Genomic DNA, 12,810 nt, shown 5'->3' with positions numbered 1-12,810 from the left:
TATTTTCTCCTCAAATTTTACATTTTAACTTAAAAACTTCTAAAGTCATATAATTTACTTTTTTCCTTTCTTCATTATGTTATTCTTCTTGTATAAAAGACTCGATAAACATTCAAGATTCGGATTCGATAAAATTAAAAACCTATTTTTACCCACTGAAAGTTAAAAAAGTACACATATTCGTACAGCAGTATTTAATTATCAGTATATCGTAATGCACATGGATGTAGGGAATCAAAGCGTATGAATTTCAAAAGGGATAATGCGCAAGCTAGCGCAAAGTGAGTGATGCAACAGGAATGAAATTTATGCCCCTAATTTCGACTTTCTCATGCAAAGCCCAGTTTGAACAATAAAAACGAAGTTTCGTCAGTTAAGTGTATAAGGTATTTCTCCCACCTTCTTAGCATGCCTTCGTGGTGTAGCGGTCAGCACGCTCGGCGTTTATTCGAGAGGTCCGTGGTTCGAGTCCCGGCGAGGACATTGTTTATTTTTCATCTCTCCTGCTTCGAAATAACCTAATATCTTAACTTGAAATAACCTAAGGGCCCTAAATAAAAAAGATGGTGGATGATCATTCTCCACCATCAGGATTTGGCGAATGAGTCTCCTAATCCCCAATACTAAATACTGAATGCACATAGAACCGATGATAACTTGATAAAATTTATTTTTACCGAAAGAAGCACTTTATAGTTCTGGAACTTTCCACAAAAGCACTCATAGAGCTCTTCTCAGCATCACAGTACACAATCAATAGTTACATTCCAAACACAACACAATGCACAGGACATTTAAATGGCGAAAATCTCACGGGTATCTCGATATACCAAAGTCGCTCCGAACTAACAACTGAAAAAATATGCTCTATCCGGGCTTTCGCCCCCCCGGCCGCCTAGAAATCTTTAGTACGTTCCACTTCTCGTAATTACTGGAAGACATATGAGGGCCGAATACGGTTATAGTTACAAAATGGGATCAAATACATTTAGTCAGTCGTAATACTACTTGCAGTTATACGAGGACCGCACCAAAATATCGCCAAATGGTCGCCGAGTTTGGTGACTTTTGGCAATTTCTCGCCAAATTCGGAAATAAAAATTAGTTGCCGAAACTATTGCTAGATTGGCAGTAACGCATGCAACAATTTTTGGTGTCAAGAGTGTGGTTGAATGCTAGTTACAAGAGCGATGGAAGAGAAACAAGACAGTTGGTGACAGCTTTTGCTGCATTCCAATAAAAGATGGAAGGGATCGTCAACTCCGTTAATGAAAAGTTAAAAATGTTCAAGAAAAGACGGAAGAGTAATAAGAAGAAATGAAAGCGGATCAAGAAAAGTTGGAAGGAGTCGTCAAATCAGCTCAAGAAAAAGTGGAGGCGTGCCAAGAAAAGATGCAAGGGGCCGTCAAATCCGTTCAATAAAAGTTGAAGCAGGGCAAGAAGAAATAAAAAGAGAAATTACTGCCGTAATAGAAAAGAAATTTGAGGCTAAGAAAGGCATAGAATGGTTGTAGAAATTCAAGACATGACATGGTTGGAGAAATAGACATGGATGGAGAATAGACATGGTTGGAGAATAGACATGGTTGGAGAAATTCAAGAAAGAGTTTATGCTGTCGAATAACAAATCGAAAAAACAGTTTCTGCTGTCCCACAACAAATCGAAGAAAGAGCTTCTACTGTCAAGCAATAAAATGACGACAAAGTTTTTGCTGCTGTAGCCAAGGAATTTAAAAGTTTAATTTAAAAGGAATTCAAAGAAATCCACAACGATAGCTTCTAAGAATTATAATGTATTTAAATTCGAACATTTGTCATCCAGACCTTCTCTAACGCTATCCATATATGACGGAAAGATCTCCTGGAAAATGTATAAGACACAGTTCTCTATAGTGGCAAACGCAAATGGATGGGATTCCGAAGTTAAAGGCATGCCATCGTGCCGTTTTCCTTAGAGCAAACGCAGTAGATATCCTTCAAACTCTTCCCGAAAACCAGAAACTAGACTTCGAAGCTCTAACCGACACATTGCAGCTGCACTTTGGGGACAAGTGTTAAGAGACTACATGTTTCTTAACACTTGTCCCCAAAGTGCTTGTCCCCAAAGACATGTTTCAGTTAAAATTTCCAATCTTGCCAACAGGAAGCCTACGGAAACCACCAGGAGCTCGCCATGGTTGTTAAAAGGCTGTTTCATTTCGCGTTTTCGTACTGCCGAATATAAACAAGGTAAATACTCTCCCTGCAGTACTTCATCGATAGCATCCGGGATCCTGGGGTACAGAAAGCCCTGCGAATGGCAAAGCTTTAAAAAGCATTTTAGTGTACGCCACGATATTCGAGGCACCCCAGCAAGCAATCCGTAGAGACCGTTAACCAGAAAACAGGGGCACCATTACCTAGCTGACATGATATCTGCCTTACAGGGATTAAAGCCCCTGCTTCCAGAAGCTATTTATTACCACTAAGCAAAATAAGTTTACAGTGGCATACAAGGCCTTCAAGATCACAAGGACATAAGTAACATAGTCATTAATAAACCCTAAAGAAAGCATGTTACAAGTAGTACCTATAGCATTCAAACAATAAACCGAGTATACTTTCATAATTTGTACTGAAAATACGAAATACTTTCAAATTTGAGTCCAACTAATTTAAATAAAAAGTATGGTACAAACAAACAAAATATAATACATCCATTACTGTATTATACACAATTAATTTCAATTAGATTCACAATATCAAGAAGAACCATTCAATTTAGACAAATCATAAAGATAAACTAAGACAATAATAAACTGCCAAATAAAATTTCTTCATATGAATTCAGAATTAAGAACCAATAACTTTGATAACTGAACAATATTATCATAAAATACACTGAACCTAAGATATTACTACAATACAAAACATAAATTTGGTTTAAAAACAAAACCACTCCAAGTAATATAAAAACTCTACATCAGGTTTGCTGGCAACGCGATAGAAATACAATACAAGAATAATGCCAACATAAAGACATGAAAAATTTCAAATTCAAAAACCAAATGCATTCAAAAATAATTCAAGACCCAGAACACACGGTACGTGCAACTGGCTTGTTGAGGTGTCTAGAGAACAGGCACAATTATTGAAGGACCTGAAGAGAGTCTATATTGGTTTCGCATCGTGCTTCTTTCGAGAATTTCATAAAGTGACGCGTTGTTATCACTGTCAGGCCTTTGGTCATTTAAGTCGAATTTGCAAATATCCATCAGCCTGTGCAAAGTGCGGGAAGGGCCACCTTACTCAGGAGTGCTCCGAAAGCATTGCAAATTGCGTCAATTGTACTCACTCCAACGCCTTTCCCAAGCCCTTTAAGACAGGGCAAGTTATTCTTTTCCAAAAGAAAGAAAAGGACCCGAACGATCCAGCCTCATTCCGGCCCATCTGTCTCCTGACCGCCATAGGGAAAATTTATGAGAAACTTTTAGTTCAGAGAATAAAGCACTACTTGGAGATTAAGGGTGAGATCACGGACTCTCAGTATGGTTTTCGAGAGCAGCGCTCAACTATCCAAGCTCTTAGTGCCATACAAAAGTGAATTTATGACGCGTATGACTCTAACAACCATGTAGCCGTACTCAGTCTGGATCTGAAAAGTGCGTTCGATTCCCTGTGGTGGCCAGCAATCCTGGAAGCACTTCACGACGCTCAGATCCCTGATAATCTACTGCAGGTGTGCAAAAGTTATCTCTCTGATCGCACTCTTGTAGCAGTGCATGACGGAGGAGTTGTTGAGAGAAAGCAGACCAGGGGTTGCCCTCAGGGTTCATGTGCAGGTCCTGACCTATGGAATGCAACTTTTAATTCCATTCTCAAAGCACTGTGGCCAACCCACACAAAGGTGATTGCTTTTGCTGATGATGCGACATTTATCATCAGAGGCAAATCGAGAGACCAGCTGGAAAGTAACAGTAATGAGACCATAGCAAAATTTGTATGGCTCTGTGAAGGCAAGAAACTTACCATCTCGGAGCAAAAGTCAAAGTAATTGATCGTACACAAACCAGGTCAAACTCTTGCAAGAAATCCAGTTTTGAAACTAAAGGGCCGTACAATCAAACGAACTCGGGAACTAAAACTGCTGGGGCTTATAATCGATGAAAAGTCTCCTGGCTGCCTCATCTCAGAGCAGTCCGCGCGAGGACACACGCAATTGCAAATACCTTAAAGAGGCTTCAAGGCTCAGACTGGGGTCTTAGACCACATATCCTAAAAATCCTCTATCAGTCCGTCGTGGAAAAAATGGCCCTCTATGGAGCGGCAATCTGGGCAACTCCAATGAACGAAAGGAAAAGGAAATTGCTCAGTAGTATACAACGCCCCTTGGCTCTGGCTATTACAAAAGGATACCGTACAACATCGACAGCGGCAGCCACAATACTGGCGGGACTTTTGCCATTACATATTAGAGCAGCACAAGAAGCAGCAGTAACGACTGTTCTCCAATTACATCTCTGCACTACTTTTGGACCGCTATGCTATGACCCAGAGGAGTATGAAACAAAACGTCTCATAAATGCAACCCATCCTTCACACCCTGGAAAAGGGGTTGTAGCACACACCACCTCTCAGCACAGCCTCCATGAAAAAATAAGGCCAGTAAATGTCATCCATTCGTCTAACTACGGAAAAGGAGTCTTGGCCCACACATCATGGAAAGATGACTCTGACATAAAGGATCATTATTACGTTTATACGGATGGTTCAAAAGTTGACGGACAAGTAGGCTGTGGCCTTATAGTAACTAAGAACAAGGAAACGCTGATAACATGGAAAGGTCATATGGGACAGAATAATTCAGTTTTCCAGGCTGAAGCAATTGCGATTCGTAAAGCTATCGAGTTAACAAGCCCCCCAGTAGGATCCACTGTTAATATTCTTACAGACAGCCTCTCGGTCATATATGCCTTACGAAATCCCAGACATCCTTCTCCTATCATAGCGGAGATTCAGGACACGCTGAAGGAGCGTTCGTCGACAATGAATATCCTCATATCTTGGATAAAGGCACATGCCGACATTCAAGGTAATGAGGAAGCCGACAGGCTAGCAAAAGAAGCAGCTCACAATATAGATGCACAATGCGTAATTACCAAACTCCCGTGGTCTCACCTTAAAAAAGTGACAAGGACAGCAGCTCAGCACCAGTGGCAATGGGAATGGGACTCTACCGAACAAAACAGGAAGACCTATGAATATTTCCATAAAGTTTCGCTTTCCATAAAGTCAATACCCTAAAGCGGAATAGGAGAGACAACAAACCGACTCTAAAGCGCTGGAAATACGGAAGTTAAGGCCACGTACGAAAGAATTGAAGAACACCACAGGGTAGGTAACAGGTAACAACAGGGCTGGACACCCGGACGGCTTTCTAAGACTACTCGGGTGTTGTCAGAACCCTGCAACTATCCTTTACTATTATGTTGCAATACACATTTCACATTGTATGGAGTAGCTACACTAATTATGCACGGTGACTTGTATAGGGGTTACTATCTGCATTGTTACAAATGGAAGTAGTGCTATGCTTTAAAGTGAGAAAGAGCTTTCATGTATACAAGGCTGTGGCTAGAACACTTTGTGGGTATCACTAGTGCACAAGAATGTCAGCAGATTCCAAGGCAAACATACTACTATTATTCTGGACGGCAAAGGTCCTGCCCCAGTGCCTCTAGTTTCGTCATGATACTATTCAATTTTTTAAGCAATGAGGGCTGCTTAATCAGGAAGCGTTTGAAAGCGGCTACCTCCGTTGTAGGCAACTTAATGTGCCAGTCCTTAGTCAAGGGGCACTTGGTGGGGTAGTGGTCTGGATGTCCTCTGTCGCCACATATGCAGATATCTGTTCTGCTTAGACCTCTTTCCGCAAAGTAAAAAGGGAAAGGGCCATGTCTGGTAATGAATCTCGTAAGAAAAGGGCCTGAAATAAGCCGATCTGTGCTTACTTTATGAACAAATTCGTAGGTCCTTCGGCTTTTCTGTGTCGTTGCCCAGTCCTCTTGCCACACCTTTAATACTGTTGCTGTCGTTATTTTTTTTTCAGATGGGATTTAGGAAGCGGGATTGCAATTTGGATTGCGTTGATACTTTGTGCCACCTCCTTAGCCAAGGCATCCGCGCAGTCATTGCCCTGGGTACTAGCATGAGCTTTTACCCAGGAAATGCGTATTCTTGTTGTATTTGCACTCCTTAATAAATTCCGCACATCCGTAATTAGTGGTGCTGGATATGTTGGAATTTTTATGGCTTGAATTGCCGATAAGCTGTTGGAGAAAATGGTAACCTGTCTGTTTCTTTTCTGAATTGACCATGCGATTGCTTGCTGTATTGACATAGCTTCGGCCTGGAAAACAAAATTTCTAGGGCTAAGATGGCCTTTCCATGTGTCTATGACTGCACCTTTTCCGTAGGCTACAAAGGCGATCCCAACTTCCTCTTCTATCTTCGAACCATCTGTAAAGATTGTGGGAAAATTACCTTCAACACTTGGGGTGAGAACCGGATTATAGAAGACTTCTACTCCCAGGCCATACTGGGATGGGTGAATGGCTAGTCTTGAGCTTTTGGTTTAATAGTTTAGAGGGTCATAGTCTACATCTTCACGTGTGATGCTTGCCCTAAGCTGTGGAACTGTTGAGACAACTGCTTCCTGGACTGCCCTTAGTGGAAGTGGAGCGAGTCCTGCCAGCACCAAGGCAGACACAGTCGAAGTTGTGCGATAGGCTCTTGTTATTGCTAGTGCAAAAGGCATCTGCGCGCTGTAGAGGATCCGCTCCTTCCCGATGATCATTGGAACGGCCCAGATTGCCATCCCATATGTTAATATTTTTTCCACAACTGTCTGGTATAATATCTTTAAAATGTGAGGGCATAAGCCCCAGTTTGCACCTTGCATTTTCCGCAGGCCGTTAGCTATGTGATGGGCTTTTCGTCGCTGCTGTTTGAGGTGTGGAATCCAGGAAAAGTCTTCATCCAAAACCATTCCGAGAAGTTTCAACTACTTTACCCTCTTGATCGTTCTGCCTTCCATTGCAATGCACAAGTTTTTAACTAAAGTTATGGTACACAATGTATTTCGGCTTTGCTTCTGAGATTTTTAGTTTTTTCTCTGCACAGAGATTGGCGAAAAGGGAGATTGTCTCGTTACAGTTGTTTTGAAGCATCTTCCTAGACTTAACACAAACTACGAAAATGGCATCGTCAGCGAAACACCACAAGGCACGAAGCTAAGACCGCTCACAACAAAAAGGAGGGAAATTAATTAGTAACCATCTCGCAGGGCGGGGATGAGAGATATTGAGAAGCCCCATTTTAAAGCACTTCAGATTTCTCCAGACAGCGGCGGCAGTAATAGACTTGCTTGAGGGACATATCAATGGAATTCCTTGCAATATGACCACTGATACTGGAGCCAACGTTACCATCATCTGAAAAGATTTGGCTCAACAACCGAAAGGTAAACTCATATGGACGTCGCCCTTGTTTAACCCCCGGGCTGTGTCCGTTGATAATATCGAAAATGATGGAAAGTTAAACGTTATCATCACGTTTGGGAGTGCCGCCTACTATCACACGGCATATGTAGCAAATATTACTGATCTTTGCATATTTGGATTACACTTTCTAAGAAAACACAATTTTTCTTTAGAATTTAAAGCCGTTAAATCGGTTCACCAAATAATACTTGAAGACCCTATCACAGTACCAGGAAGAATAGAAATTTTACTTCCATAGCTGAAAAACTGAAATTTCCGGTACGGTATCATGGAATATCACAAGAACCATCACAGCCCGAAAGGAATACTAGTAGCCTCGACACTCGCCAACCTACCTGATGACCGTCATCTCGGTTAGAGTTGCCAATGTAAATGATACGACGAAACATTAGGAAAGCTGAATTGGTTGCAGCGTGTATTCCAGTGACCTGCGTTAAATGAAATAGTAATCCTCCAAAATCTGTCTCTCCGAAGAGCCTAAAATCGGAGTTCTTGCAGAATGCGCAACTAGACGATAAAGAAAGAAATGCTGCAGAGTATGTCACTCAAGAATTTGAAGATGCTTTCTCCCGCTCATCTTCTTACGTAGGTCGAGCTAATTTGGCTTAGCATAGAATTGATACGGGAGATCATCCACCAAACAAGCAATACCCAAGACGTCGACTAATTGTTAAAAAGGAGGGGAAAGAAAAACTTCTAAAAGTTCTTGGGTCCTTCTGGCCCTTGGAAAAACTTCTAAAACTCCTTCGGCAAGACCTTGGGTCTCTCCCATCGGCTTGGTCACAAAGAAAGACAGCTCAACTATAGATGTTATGTTAACTAGCGGCGGCTGAACGAGGTTACGAACAGACAGCTACCCTCTTCCTAGAATTGAGGATACTCTGGACTAAATGGTTTTCAACTTTTTATTTAAAGCTTGGATATTGGTAGGTAGAGTTACACCCTGATGACCGAGAAAAGACGGCATTTACTACCGGACACGGAATTTGGCCGTTTGGATTATGTGCCGGCAACATTCGAACGTCTCATGGAGACTAAGGCCCCGTTCAGACGAGGGCGTAAAGGGCATAAGTGGTTAAAGCCGAGCTCCGTTGCCAAGGCAACCAGTCACTGCTACGTCACAGAATCTGGTTTAGGGCTCGGGGCATAGGGTTCCAAGTTTTCAACTTTACGCCGAGTTTGGGATAAGCGTCGACCAATCAGAGCGAAGCTAAAATGAAGCGGCTTTCTTTAGACGATTTCGCTGTCACATCGAAGGCGACGTTTTTTTAATATGGAACACATCGTATCCGAACGGAATAATGAGTTGTAATCGTATCCGAACGAAATAATGAGTTGTAATCGTATCCGAACGAAATAAAGAGTTGATCTCGCAAGAAATCTTCGATGATGACATGCATTTTTAATGAGTTTTTCAATTTATATTGAAAAATATGGATAAAACTCGTAAAGCGAAAGTTAAGCTCAGGATTATGCACGCTGTGTATGATCCTGTAGATGATTGATCCCATCCAATATTTTTCATTTTATTATGAAAATTCTTTAAAAAAATGCATGCTTGCAAAAATTTTATTTTTTCTGTGTAAATTATTAATATTACTTTCTTTCTGTCTATAATTTTTTTAAAAAATTATTACTATAAATTTTTTCCTGTTTAATTATTTTTGTATTTAACAATAAATTTATTAAAAAGCTGGAAATATTGTTTTGCTATTTGCTTCAAATGCTGATTTTCTTTCCAAACAAACTTCATGAATTAATTTTACTAAAACATCAAATCAATATCAAGAATCTGCTGTTTTTTTAACAGTAAAAATATTACTTTAAGAAAAAAGAAAAAATTATTTTCACTTATTTAAGAATAGTCACAATAGTCAATTCAATGGTGTAAGCTTTGTATAAGTAATAAAAGATTAATCTTTTGAGAAAATGTTCTTATGAATTCCAAGAAAGAAAAAACGTAGTGAAATATCCTTAAAACAACAGTCAACAGTCTAGACAGTTTTGTGTTCTGTTGAAGTTCTGTTGTTTTTTAATTACGTTCTCCATGAAAGGAATTTACTTTTAATGATTCATGCTATTTCTTTGGTAGAAATTCCTGGATAAGGTATGAATGTTTATAATTTTGATGTATTTGAAGACTTGGGTACCTAAATTTGTCAATGTGAAATTACTTTTGAGATTTGGCCATAAATAGAAATGACAGCATATGTTGAAATTAAATTCAGGGGTTCGGCTTATACATGCAAATTATTAAAAATAGATGTATACAAACAGTTGGCGAGACAGGAAAATGTATTTAATGATTGAGCATAAAATACATTGTTGAGTGAACGTTTCCTAGTATTGTACTAGTTGTGGTTGCTGGTCATTGTGACCAGTTGTGGGATACTAGTACTAGTGATAATTGGTCCTGGTAGTGCAGCAAACTACTATAGTGTTCGACAGGGACAGTGAATAAGGAGTGCTAAGCACACATGTTTCACTGTCACAGAAACATGTTCGTTTTGATTAAAAATTAAAATAATAATAATAATAATAATGTATGGTAAGTATTGTTTTTAGCTTAACTGCTTTTACACCTGCAAAACAGAAAAAAATTATATACAGGCTATCTGTTAGTTATCCTCAAGACTTTTTTTAATTAGGCATATTTAGAATATCGTATTTCTCCTAAGATAAATTATATATAAAAATTGAAGAAGGTTCTATATAGTATATAAATAGGCATGTGCATGTTTATAGTATAGAGAGTACTACAGTACAATGCAGAAATATTCCATACTGCACAGAAAGATATGTGCCAACCAAGTATTGGTCTTTCAAAAAAATATCTCTAGACCATTTCGTTATTTTTCTTTTTTTTACCTTCTTCCGTTGCCTCTTGGCTTATAAGAAGGGCAGATAAAGAACCAGTAAAACTTTGTGTTGAGCTAAAAAAGCCATGACACAAAATAACGAAAACGAGCAGAGCGAGCGCGAGAAATGAATTGAGCTAGAAAACAGCGCGCGAAAGGTGTAGACACATTCACGTATGCGCAAATTTAGCTTCTCTCATTGGCCACAGCTTAGACACCCGTCTCGCAGGTGTGAACGGATGTCCCGTATTTTATGTCCTTATGACTATGCCTCTATGCGCTTTACGCCCACGTCTGAACGCAGCTTAAGAAGCCTATATTATACCTGGATGACATCATCACCGTTGGGAAGAGTTTGAAGTGCATTTAGAAAATATTAGAGAAAAATATTTTGTTGTTTGACTTCTGAATTAATATTAGGAGGGTGCTTCAAAAATTGAAGGAAGCTTATCTAAAATTAAGTCCCACCAAATGTAAATTGTTCCCACATGGAATTGATCTACCTTGGACATTCATCTCTATCTCTGCCGAAGTTACGTATACGGATACAAAAAAAAAAAAAAAAAAAAAAAAAAGAGAGAGAGAGAGAGAGCAATCAAAGACTCGAGATGTCCCGAAAATGTCCATTAGCTGAGAAGTTTCCTGGGGTTTTGCACTTAACTATAGGAGATTTCTGAAGGACTTTTCTTCCATCGCAAGGCCCCTTTACAAGCTGACAGAGAGCAAGCTAAAGTTCTTGTGGACAAAAGAATGTGAGAATGTATTTAACAAAAAAGGGAGGTTTAACATACCGAAACCGAAAGAAGCTTTAACATCTGCGACAATCATGACGTTCCCTTAGCTCGACAAACTATTTATTCTTGACACAGATTCGAGGATTGAGAATATCGGTACTTTTTTGTCCCAAGAAACAAAGGGTCATGAACATGTCGTAACATGTGTGTCTATCTAAACCGGGGAGGAATTACTGTGTTACCTGGAAAGTGTTTGCTCGCCATAAAACATTTCCATCATTACCTCTACCGCAGGAAATTCCTGCTCCGTGCAGGTCATGCATTGTTGATCTGGCTTTTAAATTTCAAGAACCCAGAAGACCACATAGTCAGATAGAAGACTCCAGGAATATGACATCACTTATCCGTCATCAGAAGGGATCACATGGAAACGCCGAAGCCCTGTCTAGAAGACAAGCTGCCAATATTGTTCCTGGGTCAAAGGGAACTACAAACTGCTTAATCCGGTCGTAAGTCAAGTTACGAATTTAACATCATCTGACCCAGACCGATGGAGTGACGAAGTCAAGAAAGACTAGTTGGAAGTAAGCGTCATGTGTACAAGTGTATGACAATAGAGTACATGTGTATACGTATCAAACAATTAAAGCCAGCCGTACTCAAGTATGTACAAGTCGCCACCATAGAGGACAAACTTCCCAAACGAAATAAAAGCTTTAAATCGACAATTCGATCTTGTACAACTAGCCTGTTTGCTTTCAGATTCAGACTTGCCTGAACCCAAACCAAACAGAGACGTATAGTTAGTTCAACAGTTTAAATCTGCTATTTAACTCTCTAGGAAACAGTCATAAAATCGGATAGACATGTTCCCAAAGTAAATTGCTTCTTACATTACGATTTAAAAAAAAATTAATTTGCATTGTAATCTTTTAATGTTTTTTTATTTCTATGTGTGATAATTGTAAGCTTGTCATATATTCAATCCCACTTCGATCTCTTCTAATTTTTCATCTTGATTTTGTTATGAAAAAAAAGAGAGATGATTTTTTTATTAAAAAGGACCTCGACAGAACGGATCCTTTAAATATCGTTCATGAATTCCATTCGTTCCTGATGGCTGTTCGTTGAAACGAAACAATTTTCTCCATAAGAAATTATGTAAAATGAATTAATTGTTTCCTGGACCAATCTAAATTTAATAGCAGTACTTTGTAACAGGTTCACAGCCCAAAACAAATCGAAATCAGTACATATAAAACAAAAACAAAACAAAAAAATGAAGCTAATATTAAAACAGATAAAATATATGAAAACTTTAAAATGCCCATAACCGAAAGAAGAGTGAACCGCTTAGCATGGAAAATTACAAGGAAGGTGTCTTTGTCTGTGCTGCTGCCTTCAATTATAATTGCGCCAAACTTGGCGATCTTGTACTTCATATTTGAAAGCCGCCAATTAGGCGGGAAAAAATGTTAGTTCGTTCGTCTGCAGTCACCAAGAACTTCGGTTCTAATGTATCGCATACATTATTGTTATATTTTAATAAAACTAAGAAAGCACAATTAGATAGTCCACAATTAGACACAAGCAGTCTGGATGCGTAATTACCTTCCATGATAACATTAAGTAACTTAGGGTCATAACATTTAAATCTCTAAAAGACATAATTTTTTA

The 12,810-nt window shown here is 39.3% G+C and overlaps 1 non-coding gene across 1 annotated transcript; it reads left to right on the top strand.

The window, feature by feature from the left end:
- Window positions 1-410: 410 nt before the first annotated feature.
- TRNAK-UUU (transfer RNA lysine (anticodon UUU)) lies at window positions 411-483 on the top strand. Its single transcript has one exon. It is a non-coding gene; the product is annotated as a tRNA-Lys (tRNA).
- The last annotated feature ends 12,327 nt before the right edge of the window (window positions 484-12,810 follow it).

This window comes from Stegodyphus dumicola, chromosome 1 (genome assembly GCF_044657685.1).
Source record: "Stegodyphus dumicola isolate Sdum_Otavi_A_Nest chromosome 1, ASM4465768v1".
NCBI classification, from domain to species: Eukaryota; Metazoa; Arthropoda; class Arachnida; order Araneae; family Eresidae; genus Stegodyphus; species Stegodyphus dumicola.
This window is presented reverse-complemented; position numbering and strand designations above follow the sequence as displayed.